Source organism: Choloepus didactylus, chromosome 2 (assembly GCF_015220235.1).
Source record: "Choloepus didactylus isolate mChoDid1 chromosome 2, mChoDid1.pri, whole genome shotgun sequence".
Lineage (NCBI taxonomy): Eukaryota > Metazoa > Chordata > Mammalia > Pilosa > Megalonychidae > Choloepus > Choloepus didactylus.
This window is the reverse complement of record NC_051308.1, coordinates 88,271,348-88,293,428: the sequence shown is the minus strand read 5'-3', so window position 1 is coordinate 88,293,428 and position 22,081 is coordinate 88,271,348. Positions and strand designations below refer to the sequence as shown.

General features: G+C 46.5%; 1 protein-coding gene across 2 annotated transcripts in view; it reads right to left on the bottom strand.

Moving 5' to 3' along the window:
- The window catches only part of TNR (tenascin R), a 428,568-nt gene extending 418,573 nt beyond the window's left edge, over positions 1 to 9,995 (bottom strand). For both annotated transcript variants that reach the window (XM_037825290.1, XM_037825289.1), the window contains exon 1: positions 9,595 to 9,995. The gene's annotated coding sequence lies outside the window, so the exon portion shown is untranslated. The remainder of the gene's footprint in view (positions 1 to 9,594) is intronic.
- Between the last annotated feature and the right edge of the window lie 12,086 nt (positions 9,996 to 22,081).

Sequence of the window (22,081 nt, the reverse complement as noted above, 5' to 3'; positions counted from 1 at the left end):
CCTGGGAAGCACACAAGCAATGGGATGAAGAGTGCACAGAGAGACGTCTACACTGTCTGCTGCTTGCCTGGGCCTCAGCTGCCAAGAAGGGGTGTTTCTGGGAAGCCAGGAGGAAGTCACTGTTGGGGGCAAGCAGGACACTGCCCAAGATGCCATCGCAGGCCCTCTCCGGTGGCTTTATTACCCTTTCGTCCCAGGAGTACAGAAGACAATCCAGTCTCCAAGGATGGCTGCCTTAGCCTTTCATTCTCATGAAATTAAGCTGATAAAATACAAACGAAAAAGGGGGCAGGGGTGGGGGCAGAGTACGGCAAACTCTCACTTTGCATTTTAATAACTCTTGCACTATGCCTCAGACCATTTTTAATAAGATTGCCTGATAGTGGTGTCCCCCCACTGCTGCTTAGTACATATCAGGGTCCAGATCAGCGATTACCCCTCCCCTCCTCCAGGATAATCGACCTGGCCCCTCCCGGGGACCAAGGGTGACCCAGGAAGGAAACCCACACCCTCAGCATGATGGGCTGACCTCTTCACACTCAAGTCTGGAAAGGCATATGGGGTTACATTAAGGAGGCTCCCCAGGAAATCTGTGCCCTTGGTGGGCTGCATTGCTGCCTCAGATCTTCCCAGGGAGCCAGTTAGGAGGGCAGGCCCCACTTCCCCGAGCAATTCAGTGGAGGTAAGAGCTATCTTACTGGGTCAGCCAGCCCTACCCTGAGGTGTTACCCCAGATGCTCTGGCTCAGAAGCCTTTGCAGATCCAAGGAGAGCTGATGGCAAGATAAGAGAAGGGCTCAAGTGCACTGCCTGTCTCCAGAGTACACCTGCTCCTGCTCTCAGCCCCAGGTCACATGGGTGGAGGAGCCCATACTTTGGGAACTAGATGTGTCATGGTAGCCATTTGACCCCTGACCTCCACTCTCCAATGTACCCCTTCTGCCACAGACATTTCCTTCAAAAGTGAACTATATGGATTAAAGACCATCAATGTACTAAGAACTGTTATGAGCCTTCATATAGAAAATGGCATCTCATTTAACCCACACAGTGATTCTGAGAGGTAGGAGCTAGTTAGTCCATTTCACGGGTGAGGAAACTGAAGCTCAGAGAAGCCAAGTGCCTTCCTCAAGCTCACACAGCTAGTAAGTGGTGGAGCCAGGATTGAAAAACCCTTGTTCGGCAGGGTTTCACCAAGGGTTTCTACCAGCAAAGGCAGTCGGGGGATGCAAGGCAAAAGAAGACACATAGGATGGGAAGCCAGTCAGCATGGGTTTTGTGGTCACATTGCCCATATCCCATCTGGAGCTATGAGAGGCAGAAAGCTGGCAGCTTCCGAGGTAGATGAAAAGCCAACCTTCCCCAAATTGTTTTATTTAAAGCCAGGCTCCTGACTGTTTGAAGCTGCTTGATTTTGGCAAAGCTTTTCCCTTGTTCTCTTTTTTTCTTGCTGCTTTTAAACAGCCCTCAGAGATAAGGGGGTGGGGGGAGTGGAGAAAGCATCATGCTGTGTGCCTCCCGTGCAGAGGCTCACAAGAACTTCCGCCTCTCCCACCCCCGGCTGTCGCTCCAAAGCTCTGCAGCTGGGCAGCGTGTGAGCTCGGGGCACGTGTGCACGAGGACAACGCCCCGTTGGAGAAAGGCAGAAAGCTCCGAATTGATCTGCACCTGAAGTATAGATACAGATGAAGTCTTTTCCTTTTACAGTGAGTTTCACCAGCATTAAACTTCATTTATAACTCTATAAATATATACGGCTTTGAACGGGAGGCTTTATGACTGGGTTTCTAAGTTCCATCTATCTGCAGCAAGGCTGGGTCACCGTGAGGAAACAGCCCCTTTATAGACTGCCTTGGCCTCTGCCCCTTCAACATTACCATTTATAGGCCCCTCATCTGGTATGCAGGCCCTGACCCTCTGGCTGGCTGGCCACCCCGTCTCCTCGCTGTCCCCAGGCAGACATGGGCTCCCTGGCCCCCGGATGCCCTCTCCATGTGTCCTCTCCCCTCTCCCTCACAGCTGGCCGGGCAGGTGGGAGGAGCATGGAGGGAGCACAGAGCTGGCAGCTGATTTCCCCTCCACACCTGTCCATTGGCCCTGGAGCCGCTGCTGACATTGATATTGACCTGCTTGCTGGAGACAGTGGGAGGCATTAAACAGGACAGGTCAGCCAGCCCTGACTTATTAAGAGATATGTTTTACAAAAACCCATTTAGATAAACAGACCATCCACACAAATGTCGGCACTCAGCGGCTACGGAGTTTACCACACGAGACAGGCAGCAGCTTCTCTCCCGTTGCACTCGCGGAGATAAATTCAAACCTTTGAAATTGTACACCGTTAAAAATACAAACAATTACTCTAACCCAGCCCGGTGGCTGTTAGATGTTCTTCTTATGGAAAACATAATTATAAAGGAAGGAAAACTGTTTCATAAATAAAACAGAATGGCAGAAGAACCGGGAGGGAAGAGAAGGTGGGAGAAAAAGAATCCGAAGTTTCCTTGTCCACAGCAGAGTGGGAAAGTGGGCTCAAAAATCTGGTGTCTCCTTATGGCTCAAATTAATTTCAGTCTGGTACAATTTCTAGGTAATTAATTGGCAAGAGGCATCTTTCAGATATTTTTAAATATCAGCCTGCTGGTCTCTTGGTGCGAGAGGGGTAGAAGAAAAAATAGCCAACACATGCTCCTAAAATCAAGGTGATGTAAAACAAGGGACAGCCCAGCCCATTAGCACTTGAGGAGAATACAAAATCCAGGTCAGCCCAGATAATTGCTCATTAAAATGCCAGGTACCCCAGGCTGCACCAGGCCCCAGGCCATGTTAAATAGCAAGTGGTCCAAGTCAGTGATCAAGGTTCAACAACCAGTCCCTAGAGGACAAGTTCCATGCCACGCACTGTCCTAGCCGCTTTGTATTTGTGCTTCATTTAATTATTTTAAGAACCCCTAAGAAAGATATGATGATCCCTCTAGGATTTTTCTTTTTTTTTTGTCTTTTCTGGATGAGGGTGGAGGCGCTGCTGTAGGAAGGCTGGTGTTGAGGAACCTCAGATAAGACAGGCTAAGTAATTGCCCAAGGTCACAGGGTCAGTAAGGGATGCAGCAGGAATCTGAAGCCAAGATTCCTAGTGGTAAACCCCCAGGTCTTGCTTCCTGCTGCCTTAGTCCATGGGTTTTATGTCCAAGTGGCCCAGGGCAGGAGAGAGTGTATCCAAGACACAAAAAGCAGAGAGCAGTGAAAGAGCTGGAGTTCTGTATCAAACAGACAGGGTTCGAAAGCAGCCCTGCCACTTACTAGCTGTGTGGCTTTGGGCAAGCTACTGAACCTCTCTGAGCTTCTCAGGAACCTTCTTTTCTTCATCTATGTGTTCTATCTTCTATGGTCTTTATTGGGAAAAGGAGCTATTTCAACCTTCTCACTTGGCTGGAGAGGAAGGTTTTCCTTGCCAACCTTCCTGCTATATTGTTGAGGATTAAATAAGAGAAGGTATGTAAAACACCTAGCATGGTCCTTTCACACAACAATTTCAATAAACATGAGAGCTAATTCTACCTGTTATTATGGGACTGAAGTGAGATACTATATTGCAGAACCTGGTACAGTGCCTGGCATAGAATGAACACTCTATAAAGAATAGAAGGAAAAGAAGGAAACAAGTGTGAGCAGAAGCGGCAGCAAATTGGTAAGTTTTATCAGGCCCTACAGTGTGTCAGGCCCTGTGCTATACTCTCAGGCTTCACAGAAATGGTCATCTAGATGGAGAGTCAAGATGCTTTCACATATAAAGATTAGCAATAACCCAAAATGCAAAAATCCTCTAAAGATGCTTAAGATGAATCACAAGGGAGCCATCATTAATTGAAAAATGAATGATAAAAGCAACATTAAAAAGCAGTTAAAGTCACAGGCTTTGAACCTGGGCTTGAGTCTTGGCTCTACAATTTCTTGGCTGTGAAAATTGAACAAGTTACTTAAATCATTGTGTCTCAGTGTCCTCATCTGTAACATGGGAATAACAGTTTATATCATAATGCTTTTAAGCCACTAAATGATACAAAGTATTTAAAGTGCCTATTATTAGCAATACAGCAAACATTTGTTAAGGACATTCTCTGTGCCAAGCACTTAGCTAAACACATAGCTAGTGCTCGGCAATGTCAGCTAGGATTATCATTAAGCAATAAAGAGATCCAAGCTGCCAGGCAGGACTTAGCAATGTGGCTTTTCAGGTGGACTAGGACCAAAGACTAAAATGCCAGCCCAGATCGCCAGCCCTTGGGGAGCATTAGACAAACAGAGATGTTGCTAAGCCATTGTCAGATATTAGCTATCCTGGGTTGATTCTGTCCTGGGATCAATGTTCCAGGCTTTTTCCTCTTTATCTCCCTCACACCATGCAGTATGATGAGGACACATCCAGGTTAAAAGAACCACGAATTCCTCCTGGGTCCTGGTAAATAACCTTTTATTGAGTCATCTACAGCCAGAGCATGAGATGTTGTTACAGGACCTAAGTGGGTGAGCATGGCAGGGCCCTGTTCTAAAAAGAGGGGTTCCCAGGAGGTCAGGGCTACCTACAGTCCTCCAGAAAGCTCTGTAAGGAGCCTGTCTGCTCGTTTGTCCCTGACCCCAGAGCTCCTCCCTCGTTATGGAGGCTCACCTTGCAGTGCATAAGCTGGGAAAGACACCAGGGTCTGCTATCAAGGATTGGGGCTCTGCCGCTCCCTGACTGCTGGTGCATCTCTGTGATAAGATTGGGGCAGTTCAATGGGGGGAAAGGTGAGAGTTTAGGATCCTTGTTTACTTGAATTGTGTCTGTTGTACACACTAGTAATGAAGGCCTGAATACAGGAGACCTACCCAGCTCATTTGTTGGGGGGTGGAGACGGCACCAACTGCCTGAATCCTCTTCCGTTCTCCTGCGGGAAGCCACCTGCTTGGGCTTCATAGGGAAAGTGGACAATTTCAACTCAAGGGAGTGCCATGACCAGGAGTCCAGGAGCCTCCCTTTCCCACTTGATTGGAGAGAAAAACAGAGATCATCTTCCAGAATTAAAGGAAGGGAAGAGAAGAGGGCAAGGCTGCTTAAATTTCCTTTGTGGACTGACTTACCAGTTACAAACTGTATCAATCAGTTACATTGACACAAAATGTATCAATGCAGTTCTAGCCCAGTCATGTCACAAGGTAAAAATGTGGTGATTCTTACATAAGATTGGAAATAGCTTTTGAACACATCCATTCCAATTCTCGCTTCCCTATTGGACTTCCTTAAGAGGATGAAACTCCAGTGAGGTAGGGAATCTCATCTTATCTTTATTAACATAGCTCATAGTCAAGGTGAGGCAAAGATGTGCTTCTTCACTTTTCCAAGTCATCTACCAGAATTGATTTTGTTAAGAACATCCAACTTTTTATATTTCTGTACAAACCTCCACCTCAACATCAGGGAGTCATCCTCTGTGACTCTCTTCTAACCTCCCATGACCTCCTCAGAGTTGATGGCTCAGCAAATTATACTCCACTCTGGGGGTCCCAGTTGGGAAAGACAACTTAGGAGCCTGCTCATAGAAGCACTGGGCTGGGTGCATTCTCTGAGGCAGAAGAACACAGAAAGGGGCAAAGCACTGGAAGAAAGCACTATAGTAAAGTCTCTGAGTGGAGGAAGGCAGAGAACCTGGTTACCCACTGAGCATGAAAACAGCTATGTCGTCTACCTGGGCAAATTTGAGATCAACTAAAGACTCTGATTTCCTGGTTTATCTGCCAGAAACTCTGATTTCCTAGAAAAGGGCCCTGTGCTTGAGTTGTGCACAAAATGTCCCAACTCCATCCTCCAGTTCTTGCATAGAACATCTATAGCAATAGGGTAGAAGAGAATTGGACAGGCAAGGTATGAGGTCTGATTAGATAAGTGTATGTGTGTGTATGTGTTTATAGTTTATGTGTGTGTATATGTGTGTGCATGTGTGTATATACTTTCTTTATATATTTCAGCAAAGTTATCAAAGCCTTCTGATAATTCCATTGTTTCCTAATTGTAAAATGTAAGAGACTGTGCTCTACCCCCACCCACAACTCAGGGATGGGGACAGGGTGACTGGAAACACCCTTGGATGGAGCTATGATGATACATGAGTCTCTGCAAAATGGTTTCTGGTTCTAAACCCACTCTTGAATACGGAGGAACAGCAAACCACCCCTCGCACCCACCGTCACCACCTCTGTGGATGGAGCTGAATTGGCTTTAGCCCTATCTCAGTGAACTCTCCTCTCTCTTTCCCTAATAAGCTTACATGAGGACTCATTCCTCAGCTCATCCTCCCGCAGCCCAGATGGGGTGACTCATGCCCAGCCACCTGAATGCTGAATTCCAAGTTTTTAATAGAAACTTCAACATCATTTCCATATACTGTACATCAAAGAACTCAGCTCAGCTCAGAGGTTCTGTGGTTCCCATTTGGACTTGATTGTTGGCCTCCACAAACATGACTGAAATGGTCATTTGACTTTCCAACAACATGACCATAAACTGGGGACTAGAATGCACCCCGCTCCCATGTTTTCTGCCACCCAGTAACAGTAGCCTCAGAAATCTGAATTGTTCCCTTAAAAGTCTTGGGTCTACATGACGCATCTATTCAAAAGAAAATGTAGCAATAGATATGGTGATTGAAGTCGAGAAAATAATGGGATTGAGAGAGGGGAAGATTGTTTGGAAAGAAGTATAGGAAAACTTGTATATCTTGTTTGGGGCAGTGGTTAAATGGCTGAACACAACTGGCAACACTTACTCATCAGATTACTTAAGATCAGTACATTTTATTATCTGCAAATTATGCCTCAATTAAAAATAAAATGTAACAGTGGTCCTCTCCAGGTAAAAGATGGCAACCTATGGTTGTAGAGAATAGAGCAGGATTCCCTCCACCTTTCCGTACCATAATCTCTCATCCCCCCAGATTTCAGAGGCATCCCAGCAACCTACCCTGCTCAGTGAATGAGAGCCGGCTATGGAAACACAAAGACTTTCTCTCCAGAATGCTGGCCTGATGTGAGCGATAGGGTCACGGGGGGAGGGGAGGTTCTTTCTGTGGGGTAGGGTTTGTATCAAGTCCTCACTCATCTCTTAGGGTTTCTGTGGGTATTCAGAGCCCAACCCCCCTCCTGCTCCTTAGTCATCCCTTCCACATGCTGAGCCAGAGGATCCACTGAAGGTAGTTTCAGAGACGCTTCATAAGAGACAAAAATCATCGAACAACAAAACCAAGCATCTATGGCAATGTGTCCCAGGAAGGGTGCCCTCAATTTGGATTTCTGGGACAAGATGAGCATGGCAAGTCAGATGTACAACATCAGTTCAACAGGGGAGCCACCAGCCCCAGAGTTCTCTCTTCACAGGAAGCCCAGAAAGCTCTATACCTGACTCCTGGCCAACTTCTTGACTGGGAACTAAAGACCAGGAGCACCTTGAGACTTCCTGGCTGATTCTCATTCTTCACCAGGGAGAGGCCATTGCTCCAAACTGAGTTCACTAAAAAGCTTTAGTTGCAGATCTCCCCACTAAGAAACAGTCTATCCCTGTTCTCCTGCACATGAGTGTTTCTGCATTTCACAGGTGATGAAATATTAGAAGTTCTATTTCTGGTTTTGCTACCCTCTGGCCTAGCACTTTAAATGCCTATGTTTCTCATTTATAAAATGTGGGTCCAATAATGTCACCAAGCACTCCTTTCAGAGAGAATTTAAGGGCATTAATGAGATAATGACCACTAAGTATGGTGACTTTAGCAATAAACAGTGGCTTTGGACAGGGTCCACTGCAAGGGCATAAATGTTTTTAAAACCTTCAGAGACATGTCATTGCAGAAATTCATCCACTCACTTTGTTCAAACTGAAGGATTTCAAGGATAGGCAGAGTTAGGAGAGTTGAACTATGAATGAGTCAGTGTTAGTTTCTAACACTCTTCATTTGTCTGTTTCCATCTTTTCCCCTGCCATCATAACCTCTGACTTCACTCTTCTCCTTGTTGCATTCTCTCTACTTCCTGCCATTCAAGGGAGATGCTAAGGTTTCTGGATCCAATGCCAAGCATAATAAAATAAATTGCAGTCCCATTTCATTCATTCTGGTTGCTCAGAAGGCTCCCCAACCAGAGGCAGAGGGTGTTTCGTTCAGCTTGGAGGATGGGTGTAGGGGGCCCGAGTTAAAAGCAAGACAAAGTCACCACTTTATGATTAGTTGGGGATTGGAAAGAGCGACACATCCCTGACTCTCCCCTGCATCAATATACTTGAAGAAAATGACCAGAACCTTAACTAGTTTGGATCCAAGGAACGGCAATGCTTACTCCAATGAGAAGCACATCTCCTTAAAATTCCCCGTTAGATGCTGGCTCCATGGAGACCTAGGTGATTGAGGGAAGTCCCCAGCACTACTTGTTGAATGGCCCTTCCCAAGTAGGTGTGGGCAGGAGGGGGGCACCAAGGCAAAACCAAGGCAGGTGAAAGAAAGTGACTGAACATACTTCAGAGAGTCAGGAAGCAGAGGAGGCAAAGCAGAGACTTGCAAAAAGCAGTAACAGCGAAGTGCAAATGATGAGCCTGTTTGTGAAGCCTCTCAGTGATGGAGAAGGACACAGCATCACTTCAAACCCTCATGAGTGATTGACCAGTACAGGCTCATTTCTGCTTCACAAGATGTGGAGCTACACCCTTCTCCTGGGTTGTCTTTTACTACAGATGCCCCAGAAAACAGGGCAGAACAGACTTTTTCCTCTTTCCAACTACACAGCAATGGGTGAAGAAAAAGTGGAGGGCACGTCCTACCTCCTTGCAAAAGTAGTATAATCCACATAAACCAACCCTGCAGAACTCAGATGCTGGCACTTTCCTACCACTGTGAAGTCAGAGGGACCTCATCCCCTCTCAAACCACTCCAGCCTGATGCTCACCTGTTGTACCTGCCCACTTGCCACAGATCATACCGGCAGAGAAAGTAAAATGTCAGATTAGGTTCTCTCAACAGCAAGAACCCAGAGAATCCTGGGGTAACTGATATTTTAAAAACCACCTCTTCTAAGCTCTCTTAAAGGAGCATAACTTTTAAGTCTATCTCCACTCCCAAACCACTTCCCACCCCCTCCCCCTTCCAGGCTTCCTTTGCAACACTTTCCCACTGTGTGTGCTTTGTCGGGAAAGAGTTAAAGAAGGTGCATGACTAATTCCCCAAACCCTCCCTCTTATCTACATACAAAAAGAACGGCCCTACACGGAGCACACAGAAAACAGACACCACTGGCAATTTAGCTCAGACCTCACCTATCTTATGCAACAGTACAGACATACATACCCACACTCCCACCCCTGTAAGGACAGAGCCAACGTCCACCGTTAATTCAGTAGGCATAGTTTTCTTTTCCCTACGCAGAGCCCTGCCTCACTGGCAGCAGGGAGACAGACGTAACCTTAGTGCCAAACGCCTTGCAGGAACGCAGACACGCAGGAACCAAAATGCGTCTCATAGCTCTCCTTGGTGCTGAAATCACGCTAGCAAGGAAATCAAAGGAGCAAGTGTGCTGGACTTACCCGGGCTGGGGGTGGGCGACAGGGGAGTGAGAGAAGCTTCCTGCGAAGAGAATTCTTGTCTGTTCAGGCTGGAGCCAGCTGATGCGCTCACCTAGAGAACCCACCTCTCTCCCTTGTCTTCCCTTCCTCCTCTGGGAGGACGAGGGGAGGCTCCACCAAAGAAATGAAACCCAAGCTGGCAAGGCTAGGAGTGGAAGGAGACAGAGGAGGCAACCAGAATAAGAGCCAAAAGTCAGGTGGCTTTACTCCACTAGTGGTAATTCCTCGGGTCACGGAGGACCCCCCTCTTCTCTCACTCTCTCTGCCCCTCTCTGCGTGTTGAGCCAACAACCTTAGCACAGTTGGTTCCTGCCTCTGACGTGGAGGAGAGGAGGAAGCCTGGGACTGCTTTGCTGTCTCTCTCACACGCTCTCTTTTCCCCTCTTGCTGAAATTTCAGCAGCATGATATTTTTTAAGCCTCCGTTTTTTCCATCCCCCTACAATCAGCCCCCTAGTGGACAGAAAAGAAAAGGATCCTGAGTCCTCTTGTACAGTCCAGACACAGGCACAGGCTAGTTCCCAAAACCCTTGAACTCTTGGGGCTGACCTGCACAGCCAGGGACTCCTAAGGAGAGCAGAGTCTTCCCTCTGGCCAACCCAGATAGGAAAAGAGAGGAAAGGAGAGGAAGAGGGAGAAGAAATTAGCTTTTACAGATCCCTTGCCCAAGAGTTGCAAGAAGAGTGAAGGGTGGGATGGGAGGGGATGGAAGGAGCAGTTTGGGAAAGGATGTTTGTAAGAAGGTGAAGTATGGGATGGGAGTAACAAGTCATGAAATATAGGGAACCAAAGATAGAGTATCTAGGTGACACTTCATCCAGATCCCTAATATATGAAGCTAGTAAGAAATATATCTGGGAAGACATGGCCCAAGATCATCTCAGAGATGGAGACAGAAGTGACCTTGTTGAACATTCACTGAGAACCTTGGTCAAGTAGGGGTCAGCGAAAGATCTCTGCTCATAAGCCACACCTTATACTCCTTTTTAATACAGTCTCACAGACTCCTGGAAAGAGCCCAAGCACTTATATCTACAAAGTTGGCTACTGGTTTCAGATGCCACTCACTAAACATCTTGCTTCTTTATGGTTCAATTTCACTGTTTGTAAATGTGGATAATGCTGCCCCCTCCCTACTGAATAGGAATGCTGAGGAACTGGAATGATATAGAAACATAGAATCTCAGGGTTTGCAGGGAATTTAAAGGTAGTATTGTCCAAACCCTCTGCCTGTTTGACTCACTCCCAGAAAACTATAATAGCTAACATTTTTAGGGAATTTACTAGGTATCAGGCACTGCTCATTTAATCCATACAGTAATTCTATAATGCAGATGCTATTATAGTCCTTTCATAGACCAGGAAACTGAGGCCCAGAGGGATGAGAAAACTTTCCAAAGGTCACACAGCTTGTGAATAGCACAGGTGGGGTTGGAACTCAGGTCACCTGACTGTGGAGCTTACTCTATATTAATCACCATGTACAATAAATGTATGCTTCTTAAATAAATTGCACAAGTGACAAAATCTGAAATAGATAAAGTCAGCACCATCATTATCATTGTTTTTATTTATGATAAAGTGCCTAGATTGTTATAATAAATTTATATATGGCTGAGTTTTTAAATAAAATATTTACAACTATGGTACCAGGCAAACTGTGGAAATTGCTATTACTGATGAGAATCCTCTAAGAAAACTAATTCTCTTGGTGATTTGGGTAGTTTCACATATACAAATTGGACTGTAAATCTTGTGAAATTGGAAACTACTGGGCTTTAACATTAGTTCAAAAGACACATCACCCAGTTTCTATACCAAAAGCAGATTATTGCCTAGTGCCTAACTCAGTGTTAGCATGTAGCCAGCAACTTGATGAGCTGAATCATTGCAATGCACTCAATTAATAAGCCACTCAGCACGATAAAGACATTTTCTTCAGAATTTCAGAATTATGAATTTCTTACCTAATGGAGCTTACTTTCTCTGAGTTGCTTTGGATCGGAAGTGAATGGAGCAGGGCATAGATGGGATGGGATGGTTAACAAATCATGGTCCCTGTCCTCATGGAGTTTCTAGTCCCTCAAGGGGAAAGGAGGGGCAAGAACAGTTCAGTTCGGGAGCATAACTGTATGACATGGGCCAATACGATGTTGTAAGTGTGCGTGTGGAAAAAACAACTACCCTGATCTTTGAGGGGCAGGGATTTCCTGAAGAATGTGCATCCCAGCTGAGGCCTGAAGAATTAGACATTATCTCAGCAAAATTGTCAAGGAGAGAGCCAAATGGAAGGTACAATATGTGCAAATGCTTGAATGCAAGAGAGAGAGCACAGTATGGAATTTTGAAGGTAAGCATTACCCTTCCCATTTACAAATAAGGAAACTGAGACTTAGAAAACATAAATGACTTACCAAAAGTGACACATCTGGTACATGTACACCCCAAATTAAATGTACATCTATTTGACTCCAAATTCATCCTCTTTGTGAAGTACCATGTTGTCTTGTCTTCTCTTTTCGCTTAAATTGGTTACATTGGGTGTTCAGTAAAATGCATATAGTCAACAAGCACTGTGGTGGTGACTACAAGGAAGCTGGAAGCGTGATCCATTACCATTAGATGAGAAGTCCACAAGAAGGCACTAGTTAGTACAAAAAAAGGAGAAACTCAGGATGGCAGAATGGTCTCTGGTGAATGTGAAATTGCTAAATGAATTGGGAAGTGGGAATATTTCAGAGGTACAAAATTTTCAGAGGTACAAAATCATTAGATTTGAATGGAGGGAGGACTGTAGAAAGGGCTTCAGGAGAGGTTGATTAGGTGCTCTGGGAGCCCAGAAGAGGAAGAAATCCTTCTACTTGGGGGAGAGTTCATATGGAAAGTGGTTTTTCATCTAGACCCTAACGAATGTGGGTTCAGAGCACAAACATCAGCCAAACTGTTCCATGCACCATTGCACCCAATTATTTTATACAAAAAAAAAAAAAATCATATCTGAGTTGTCTTAAAGAACAGTGGGGCATTAACTAATGGAAGAAGAGAGTGAAAGATCATTGCAGGTAGAAAGGCATCAAGCTTTGGAAGAGGGACAGATTTGGGAGGAGTAGGAGGGGACCAAAGTTGACAGATGAATTTTGTTTTGGACACGTTAAGCTTGGGGGGCTGCAAACATATGCCCTGATGGTGATGTCTAGGTGGTAGCTGGAGTGTGGCTCTATAGCTTAGAGAAGAGGTCTGGGGTTGGAAATATAGATCTGGAGCCCATTCAAATGGACACGATAGCTGTTGGAAGGAGACCATCAAGGGGAGAGAAAAATAGGAGTGAGAACAAAATCCCAACTTTATTACCTTGATCCCTGAATCAAGCTCTATACTTCTTTAGTCCTTGCTGCTAAAGTGCTTGGCATCCAATAGAAACCCACAAACTGCTTGTTGGTTGGCTCTTCATGACCTTCATAACGTGTCAGTTGAAGATGATCAGTTCCTCTGATCCACTCTCTGTCATGTCACAGTCTCCACCTTGGAGGCTGCTACTCACTAGCCCCTGCACTTCTGTTCCTTACCTGGCTCTCCAGCCCCTAAGCCCTCCTTCATATTGATATTATTTCTCCATCCATGGCACCAGATTAAATCTGAGCATCTCCTCAGGCATTCAGCTAACTCTGGAGAATCAGGAGCCACAGTGTGGTCAAACACCATGGGGTGATTTCTAAGGCAAATCTACACCATAACCACTATTCCAGAAGGCTCTGGGATCCACTGTTCCAGAATGTGCAATCTAGAGATGGGGACTCAGGAGTTGCTGCTGTGGCTTTTGACAGAGGAGAGAAGGGGACTTAGGATTCTGCTTTGGGATTTGGCAAGTCCAGAGTTGACAAGGGGAGGCCTCACTTCTCAGGTTACTCTAGGCCAACACTGTATCTCTGCTATAATAAGCATAGGCCAAAAAGAGGAGGAAGCTTGGTGTAAGACCAAACAAGGTAAGACATGTGATGGCTTCTGGGCTCTTGTCAAAGAGGAAAGTGGGAAAAGGAGCAGTGGGCAAGTTCTAGATTAATCATCACACCAAAATCCATCTTATCCAGGTAGCCCTTCTGGAGTGAAACTTCCAATTTCCTAACCTGGGAATTTCTGACCCTGCCCTCTGTGTCTTTCCCAGAGTCTGTGTCTGCCTAGCTACAGTTTCGTAAGGTTATGAAATATCAGCCTTTCCTTCTGCGAGGATGTAAGCCCCTTGAGGGCCAAGGACAAGGTTTGCCTTCAGGAAGCATCCTAGCAGTGCTCTCTGGAGCTCTGCCCACTTCCCTTCTAGGAGCAGCCATGAGTGGGCCCAGGAGAGAAAGGAAGTCAGGAGGCTGGGGGAGGGAGGTAGTTTCCAGGATTCCAACCAAGTCTGCTGGGTTGAAAGGGAGGGTGAAGTCAGTAGAATAAAGGCTCTTCTAGGTTGAAGATACATTTGGGAGTGACTTTTGTTTCCTAGCCCCAAATCTTTTCCCCATGGCAAAGGTGGGGGGCAGGGTACCCCATGCAGTCTTAAGATGACTACGCCTCACTGGGCAGAAGAGCCCTGCTATGAGCCACAGGCTGTGTGCCTTCACACCTCATTACAATAGACCCATTCACTGGGACATTCTATAGGTCAGGGGCCCAGGAGTGACATTCTGTGGTTAGAAGGCCTAAGGCATTAGACGTGGTGACCCTGGAAACAAATGGCTTCCCTAAAGCAATGAAGCAGCTCAGCTTGCTGGAAAGAGAGTCCCAGCACTGAGAGAGGAGTCAAGAGTGGTGTACAGTCTGTAGTCTCCTGTGGAGCACTGCACTCACTCCCACTCCACAGTCCCTGAGCACACATGGGCAAGGAATGCCTCTGCAATAGTCAGGAGCTAATGCTTTCCCAGTGTCTACTACACAGATGATCAGGGATCAAATATTCATACCATCCTGAGGAGGCTGACCTGGGGACTCCTAGACCTTTAAAATGAGGGTACTGAGGCTAAATGTTGCTCCCAGGGTCCATAGAGAAAGAGAAGAGGAGAGAGGAGAAGATGCCAATAATCAGAGTTGCCTAATAATGGGGACTTGGTAAAAGTCCAAATCAGGAAGGATGGCCATTCATCAGGACATTATACAGAGATTCAAGCATTAGCCAGGTGGTTGAGGTAAATACTTCTCCATTCCCTTTCAACTCAGATAATGGGGGATGTGTTGAATTAATGACCAAGGGAGTTGCTGAGAAAGCAATATTTCAGGATGTAGGCCTTATTTTGTGACAGATGAAGACAGGAATTCCTAAAGATGACCAAGAGGATGAGGAGCCCAAACACTTACCTTCATAAGGAATAGAAAAGGCCCTGTCTTCCTAAGACTGGGGCACTGCTTGGGTTTGGATCCACCTGCCTCAGCAGGCCTTGGCCACCTCATTGCTCATGGAGATTAGTCTGGGAAGAGTTCCACAGAGCCAGCGGACTGCCACAGAGATAGGAGGTGGGAGTTACAGGTGGGCCCTATGTAGGGAGGGGCTTTGGAGGTAGCCCCAAGAATTTTTCGAACATTGATGCAGGAGTGTAAGAATTTTGCCCTCTAGGTGGGGGCTTGTCCAAGCTGCAGAAGAGGGTGGGCAGTTGGACAATCCAAGCTCTGTCAACCCACTGAAGAGACTTACGTGTTAATGTGGAGTCGGTGGGAAGGACCCTTGCCCCAAACCTTTCTCCTACTCTGGTGTCACAAGACTGGAAGCACCACTGTAGTGGACTGTGCTAGTTATTACTTTGCCTGTTGGATACCTCTACTTCCTCACATTCTTCTTCTTCTGGAACGAGAATCTGTCCACACCCCACCCCAGGTACTAACCTGGACATTTAACCTGGGCCTGACGAAACAAAGTCCCCTACTCCCCTTACATAGTGATGGGTTCAGAGCTGGGCACATATCCCAAGCAGGGCCCATGGGAATCCTTCTTGGAAACTGAGAAAGAAAATCCCTCCTTCTAACAAGGTTGCAAACAGGGACCACATAAGCCTAGCACTGACCAAGGCCATTGTCTTCAGTCTCATGGAGGAATCCCATTCACAGTTAAAAATAATGAAACTGACACCTAGCAGGAAACAGAGCCAAAGATGGGGAGAAAAGGAGCCCTAATGTCATTTGAGCCCCTAGATCCAGCACCCTGAATGTCCCAGTCGAGTGAGCCAATAAACTCTCCTTTTGCTAAAGTTAATCTATGCTGGGTTTTTGTCAAGCTACTTTAACTTCTGCATCTTTTTCAGGTTTCCAGGGAAATTCAAATTCTCCTTAGGGGTATGCCTTAAGCTGGGGTGAGGAAGACCTAAATGGGATTCCATTAGGGTTCAGGAAGGAAAGACAAACATTTACTTCTTCATAGCTCTGCCAAGGGTAAGTACTGAAGACCAAGTTCTTTTCTTAGGGAGAGCAGAGAGAAGGCCCGGTGGAACAGTGAGGCAGTCATCTCTGTGTCCATAGAAGATGGTGGAACATGGGAGGCATGAGGTGGGTCTGCCCCCAAAGCAGGCAAAACGGATTCTGAGGCCTGTAGGGTTGGCTGTGCTTTTCCAGCTGGAGAGAAGCTGTATCCAGGACCTGCCACAACTGGCACTACAGGGCTCTGCTGCCCTGCTTTGTGAGGTACTCACCTGGGTGAGGATGGAAATCCCAGGGTGCTTATCCACCCATGCCAAACCTGTTCTTCTCCACTCTCTGCCCTCTAGCATACCCAGCCCTGAACACCTCCTCCAAACCCCTCCCAATCCTGGGGATCCTCGCTGGCATAGCTAGCACAGGGGGCACTCAGCAGAGTCCCCTTATTCTAGGAGGTAGCAGTCATAAGCCTATGAAAGCAAGCTTGCACCATCTCTCTGAGGTGGGAGCCCTGCCCCTCCTCCCATCCAGTGCCTCCATCCTTTGTGTACAGGGTGCCTGGTCAGCTGCAGTCTTCCCAGGGAGAGCAGGCCGATGGGTGGTGGAATGCTAGCCAGGGAGAGATGCAGCTGGGCCCCTGGCTCCCCAGCCTGCCTGCCAGCCAGCAGGAATCATTATCTACACCCAAGAGCAAGCCAGGCTCACCACACTAAATTAGCAAAAGCAAAGCAAATGTCTCCCCTCACTGCAGCAAAGGATTAGATGGGACGAGCTTCTTTTTCCTTTTGGGGGCCCAAGGCAGGAGCCGTTCTTGTTCCAAGACCACACTGTGGCCTGGTAGCTTGGGGTAGAAGCTCCCCCAGCTCTTCCTTTCCCTGCTGCTCCAGACATGGGTTCCCTCCCCCATAGACATTTTCATTTTGTTCTTGGAGCTGGAGTTTTCATTTCCTATGGAATCTGCATAGGAAAAGAGAGGCCTTATTTAGGTTTTATTTTCTTGTGCTGTATTGGCCGTATTACAAACTTTAAATCTTTGGCCCCTAACCCATCTTATTCCCTGAGCCCATTCCCCTGTGCAGGAGCCCCAGTCTGAAAGAAATAGCTCTCCTCCCTTCTCCCACTGCCCTCCGCCTGCTGCTCTGGATTCTAAGTTTCCCATCAGTAGTGTGAGGAGGTGGAAGGGCAGAGTCCATTCCAGCTCGTCCTTCTGTGATCTTCTACCCTCCTCTGCTTCTCAGCCTGGTCACTAGCAGCTGAAACCTTCCCACCTTTGATGGCCTAGATCGCACCTCACTCTCTGCAGAGGGTGATAGAGAATGGAGGTGACACCCTGGCTTCCGAAACTGGGCAGCCTGGGTTTGAATCCTTGCCCTGGCACTTGTGCTCTGGAAGTTTGGAAAAGTTCCTTTTCTCTTCACTTTTCTCACATTGGAACTGTGGATAATAATCATGGCTATGTGTCACAGGTTGAATTGTGTCCTTCAGAAAGATATATTGATGTCCTAACCCCTGGTACCTGTGAACGTGACCTTATTTGGAAATAGAGTCTTGGTGGATGTAATCAAGTTCAGATGAAGACAGACTGAGTCAGGGAGGGCCCTAATCCAATATGATTGGTGTCCTTATAAGAAGAGGAGAAGGGACACAGGGACAGACAGGGGCGGGAGAGCCACGTGACATGGCTCAGTGCAGGGATTGAAGTGTTGCAGCTGCAAGTCAAGGAACTACAAGAATTGCCAGCAACTCAGCAGAAGCCAGGAAGAGGTGAAAAAGAATTCTCCCCTACAGTTTCAAAGGGAGTGTGGTCCTGCTGACACCTTGATTTCAGACTTCTAGCCTCCAGAATGGAGTGGCAATAAATTTCTGTTATTTTAAGCCACCCAATTTGTACTGCAGTCACAGCAGCCCTAGGAAACTAACACACTGCCTCATGGAGTAGTTACGTGGATTACATAAAACATGGAAAGCACTAGAACAGCCATGGGTGCACAGTAACTGCCCCAGGCATGCTCGCCATTGCTCAGCAGACAGCTTTTAATACATGCTTAAAAAATAAAAATCCCCTTTGCTCTTAACTTGGCTGGTCCTGGCTTTATAAACTTCTTTTCTGTGTCTAATACCTGCTCTCTGGCTGTTGCTTGGCTGAGCACTGGCAGGACTCAATTGATGTGTCTCTTGTGATTCTCATCAGGGTCTGACTTGGAAAGCCACTGTGGTGAAGGAGACAGAAGCTAAACCTAGGGTTTAACAGATCTGGGTTTAAACTTCCACTAAGCCACTTATAATATGTGTGGTCACTGGTTAGTCACTTATCTCTCAACATTTCAATTCCCTTATAAAGAAAAAAAAATGGGCACAATGATGACTGCCTCTTGATGGTATTGTAATCATCAATTGGGATAAATGTATAGAAGTTTCAATAGCAGTGTCTAAAACATGGTAAAAACCCAACAGATGTTTGTTGAATATGAATATCTATGTCTGAATATACTTATCTTGCTCCCACACTGCTCAAATGAAACCCCTCGGAGAGGCTGTTATGGATGGAATTGTATCACCCAAAAAGATACGGTGAAGTCCTACTCCCTAGGACCTCATTTGGATATAGGGTCATTAAGGATGGAATTAGGCAAGTTAAAAAGAGCTTGTTAGGATTGAAGAATTTCTCCCTATAAAGATATGTTCATGTTCTAATCTGTGTTCCTGTGAGTGTGAACACATTGGCAAATCGTACCTTTGAAAATGTTATTAAAGTATGTACTCATTTGTGAATAGGATATTTGAAGATCCTGTTTAGATGAGGCCAAAGTGAACCAATGTTATCCATATGACTGGAGTCCTTACAAGCAAAGGAAATTCAGATGCAGAAATGAATAGAACCAGAAATCAGAAGCCAGAGAAAGCCACAGGAGGGGACCGAGGAGACCAAGGAGCCAGATCATCATCTGATGAAGGCAGAGCTGCAAGCCAAGTGTGCTGGTTTGGATGTATTATGTCCCCCAAAATGCCATGTTCTTTGATGCAATCTTGTGGGGGCAGAGTATTAATGTTGATTGGATTGTAATCTTTGGATTAGGTTGTTTCCATGGAGATGTGACCCACACAACTGTGGGTGATAAATTTGATTAGATTATTTCCATGGAGGTGTGGCCCCACCCATTCAGCATCGGTCTTGATTAGTTTGCTAGAGCACTATAAGAGCTCAGACAGAAGGAGCTCAGTGCTGCTGCAACTCAGAAAGACATTTTGGAGACAGCCACTGAGAGCAGAACTTCGCTGATGCTTGGGAAATGATAGTCCAGAGTTTGCTCCAGAGAAGCTAAAAGAGGACAAAACATCCCAAATCTAGAGAAATTTTGAAGAATGCACAGGAGCTGAGAGAGGAGCTAGAATACCACCCGGGATCAGCAGATGCCAGCCACGTGCCTTCCCAGCTAACAGAGGTTTTCCGGACACCATTGGCCATCCTCCAGTGAAGGTACCCAACGTTGATGCATTACCTTGGACACTTTATGGCCTTAAGACTGTGACTTTGTAACCAAATAAACCCCCTTTATAAAAGCCAATCCATTTCTGGTGTTCTGCATAAAGGCAGCATTAGCAAACAGGAACGCCAAGGAACCCCAAGGATTGAGGCAAGCCAGCAGGAGAACGTTACGGACTCCGGGAGAAAGCATGGCCTGTTGAGATCTTGCTTTTGGACTTCTGGTCTCCGCAACTGTGAGACAATAAATCTGGACGTATGCAGACAGCAGAGGGGAGAACTCCCTGTGATGACTGAGGCAGAGAACACCATGAATTGCTGGAAACCCACCACCAGCAGCCAAGAGAGAGGCATGGAACAGATTCTTCCCTGTAGACTTCAGAGGAAGCAGGGCCCTGCTGACTCCTTGATTTCAGACTTTTAGCTTCCAGAGCTGTGAGACAATAAATTTGTGTTGTTTTAAGCTGCCCAGTTTATGGTACTTCATTTTGACAGACCTGGGAAACTAAGACAGAGGCCTTGCCTGAAACCCTCCTGAAGTGGCCACCCAGGTCACCAACTTCTTGTCCCCTCTCCCAGAATTATTTTTCTCCATACTGCTTATCACCAGCTGGCGTTATATAGTGTGTCTTCTGTTTGTTAATTGTTAGATCATTCCACTCTAACTATGCTCTGTGCCAACCGGCCCTTCACCTGAGTTGTACCCTCGAAGCCTAGAACAGTACCTGGTTCATGCAAACATATTCAATAAATATTGACACTCGAGAGCATATTTTATAGCCTAGTCATTTTTAGTTCCCTTGTAGCTAGTTTTATTGCAAGCAGCAAGGTTTTGAATCAGGCAGAGCAGAATTTAAACCCTCCCTTTTCTACCTTAGGAAGTGCACTCTGAGCTCCTGTTTTTACATCTGTAAACTAGAGAAAATAATATTTATACCAGAGGGTTATTGTGAAGATTAATTGAGATAGTTGGTGCCCCAAACAGGAACTGACATACAGAAGCGGCTCCTTAAATCCTTGTTGAATGAGTAAATGAGGAAAGGGAAGCCTGAATCAACTCTCCTTTATCTGATCTCCTACCTTCCCAGCCTTCCTCTTCTTACTTGCCCTCCAGCCTCCCTCCTCTCCCTGAGGCTGGCTCCCTGGGAATCCTGCTAATCCTTCAGCCACAGGACATCTGCCTCTGACTCCCTGCTGGCAACCGCAATCTGGATCGGATTTAGAAGTTATTACCCTTGAAAGCAAGGGTCGGCCACTATTTTAGTTCAAGTGCCACAAATAGGGAACAAATTTTGCCAGAGGCGCTGGAGTGGCCAAAGGAACATTTTTCCAGTTTTCAGAAAGGCATCATCGGCACCCACTGGCATTTGGGCTTCATGTTTGGCTTTTCTGTCAGGCCTTTAATATTCACCTCCTGCATCCCTTTTCATCTTTGTGATCTCTCTTAGGTAAAGAGCCATTAGCCCTGTCTCCCCATTTATTTTTGCATTTCTTCTTTGTTGGCTTTTGTCCTCTTCTTTCTTCCTTAAGAAGTGAGCCCCTCTCAGCTGTTCCCCAGCACCGTTTATTCCAACCATCTCCCACTCCCCCCTTTTCTTGTCTTCCTCTCTCCAGGTGACCAGAGTGTGCTAAGATTCCAAGTTGTAGGTCAGGGAGGAGGTGGGAGGAGACACTGACCCTAGTGGTTTCCCACCCCTCCTACACCCCACCGGAGTGAGAGCTCTGGGCTGGCCCTGCCACGGTATTTTCTCTCACCTTCTGTTAATAAGTAGGAAAGCTTGCACAGTTAGAACAAATACAAAGACGGTGTGCGCTTCTGAAAGTGGGGAGCAGGACTGTTGATTTCACAGTCACCACCACCGCATCCAGGCCCTTCTGACCCACACACGGTCCTCCCAACGAGCACGGACTCTCCTCTGGGTCCAGCCAGGGGCCTGCCACTCTCCCCCAGGCCAGTCACCTTCCTCTTCATCAACAGACCCCAGTTATGGCATCTGGAACTTACATCCCCTCTTCTGAAAACTGAAAGCTACAGTCTGTACTCTCGGCTCTCTACCCCTTGCAGAGCGTTCTGAGAACCTGATGGAGGCAGCAGGGGAGGGTCTGGGCATCTGGAAAAAACCGTCTGTGAAGGCATCGCTCTCCTCACTGTTACAGTGGGGGTGGAGGTGGGGTGCAGATCACAACTTTCTGCAAGTTTAAGGGTAGCCCGGATCCAGAGGAGGAAGCCCAGCCCCATCTAAGTCAGCACTCACTGTTGGAAGGTTAACTCAACAGGTCAAAGTCAGACTTTGATTTTTTTAGCGGTATAGGCCAGCTGTCCCTTCCTGTATCAGCATCCCAACCTTGCATCCCATCTAAACCAAGCCAAGGTTGAATCTCCAGAAAGAACATGCTGTGTGGCATTCACCTTTGTCAGATCTGATCTGTTTCTGGGCACCTTGAAGGACTGGGGCCCACTGTTTTGTGAACTGAATTTCCCAGCTGCTTGGGGGTAATGGAAAGTAACTTCTTTCTTGAAAAGAACAGGCTAAGTTGTGCTGGATTTAAAATAAAAAGTATTTTAATGAACACAGGTATTTAAGAT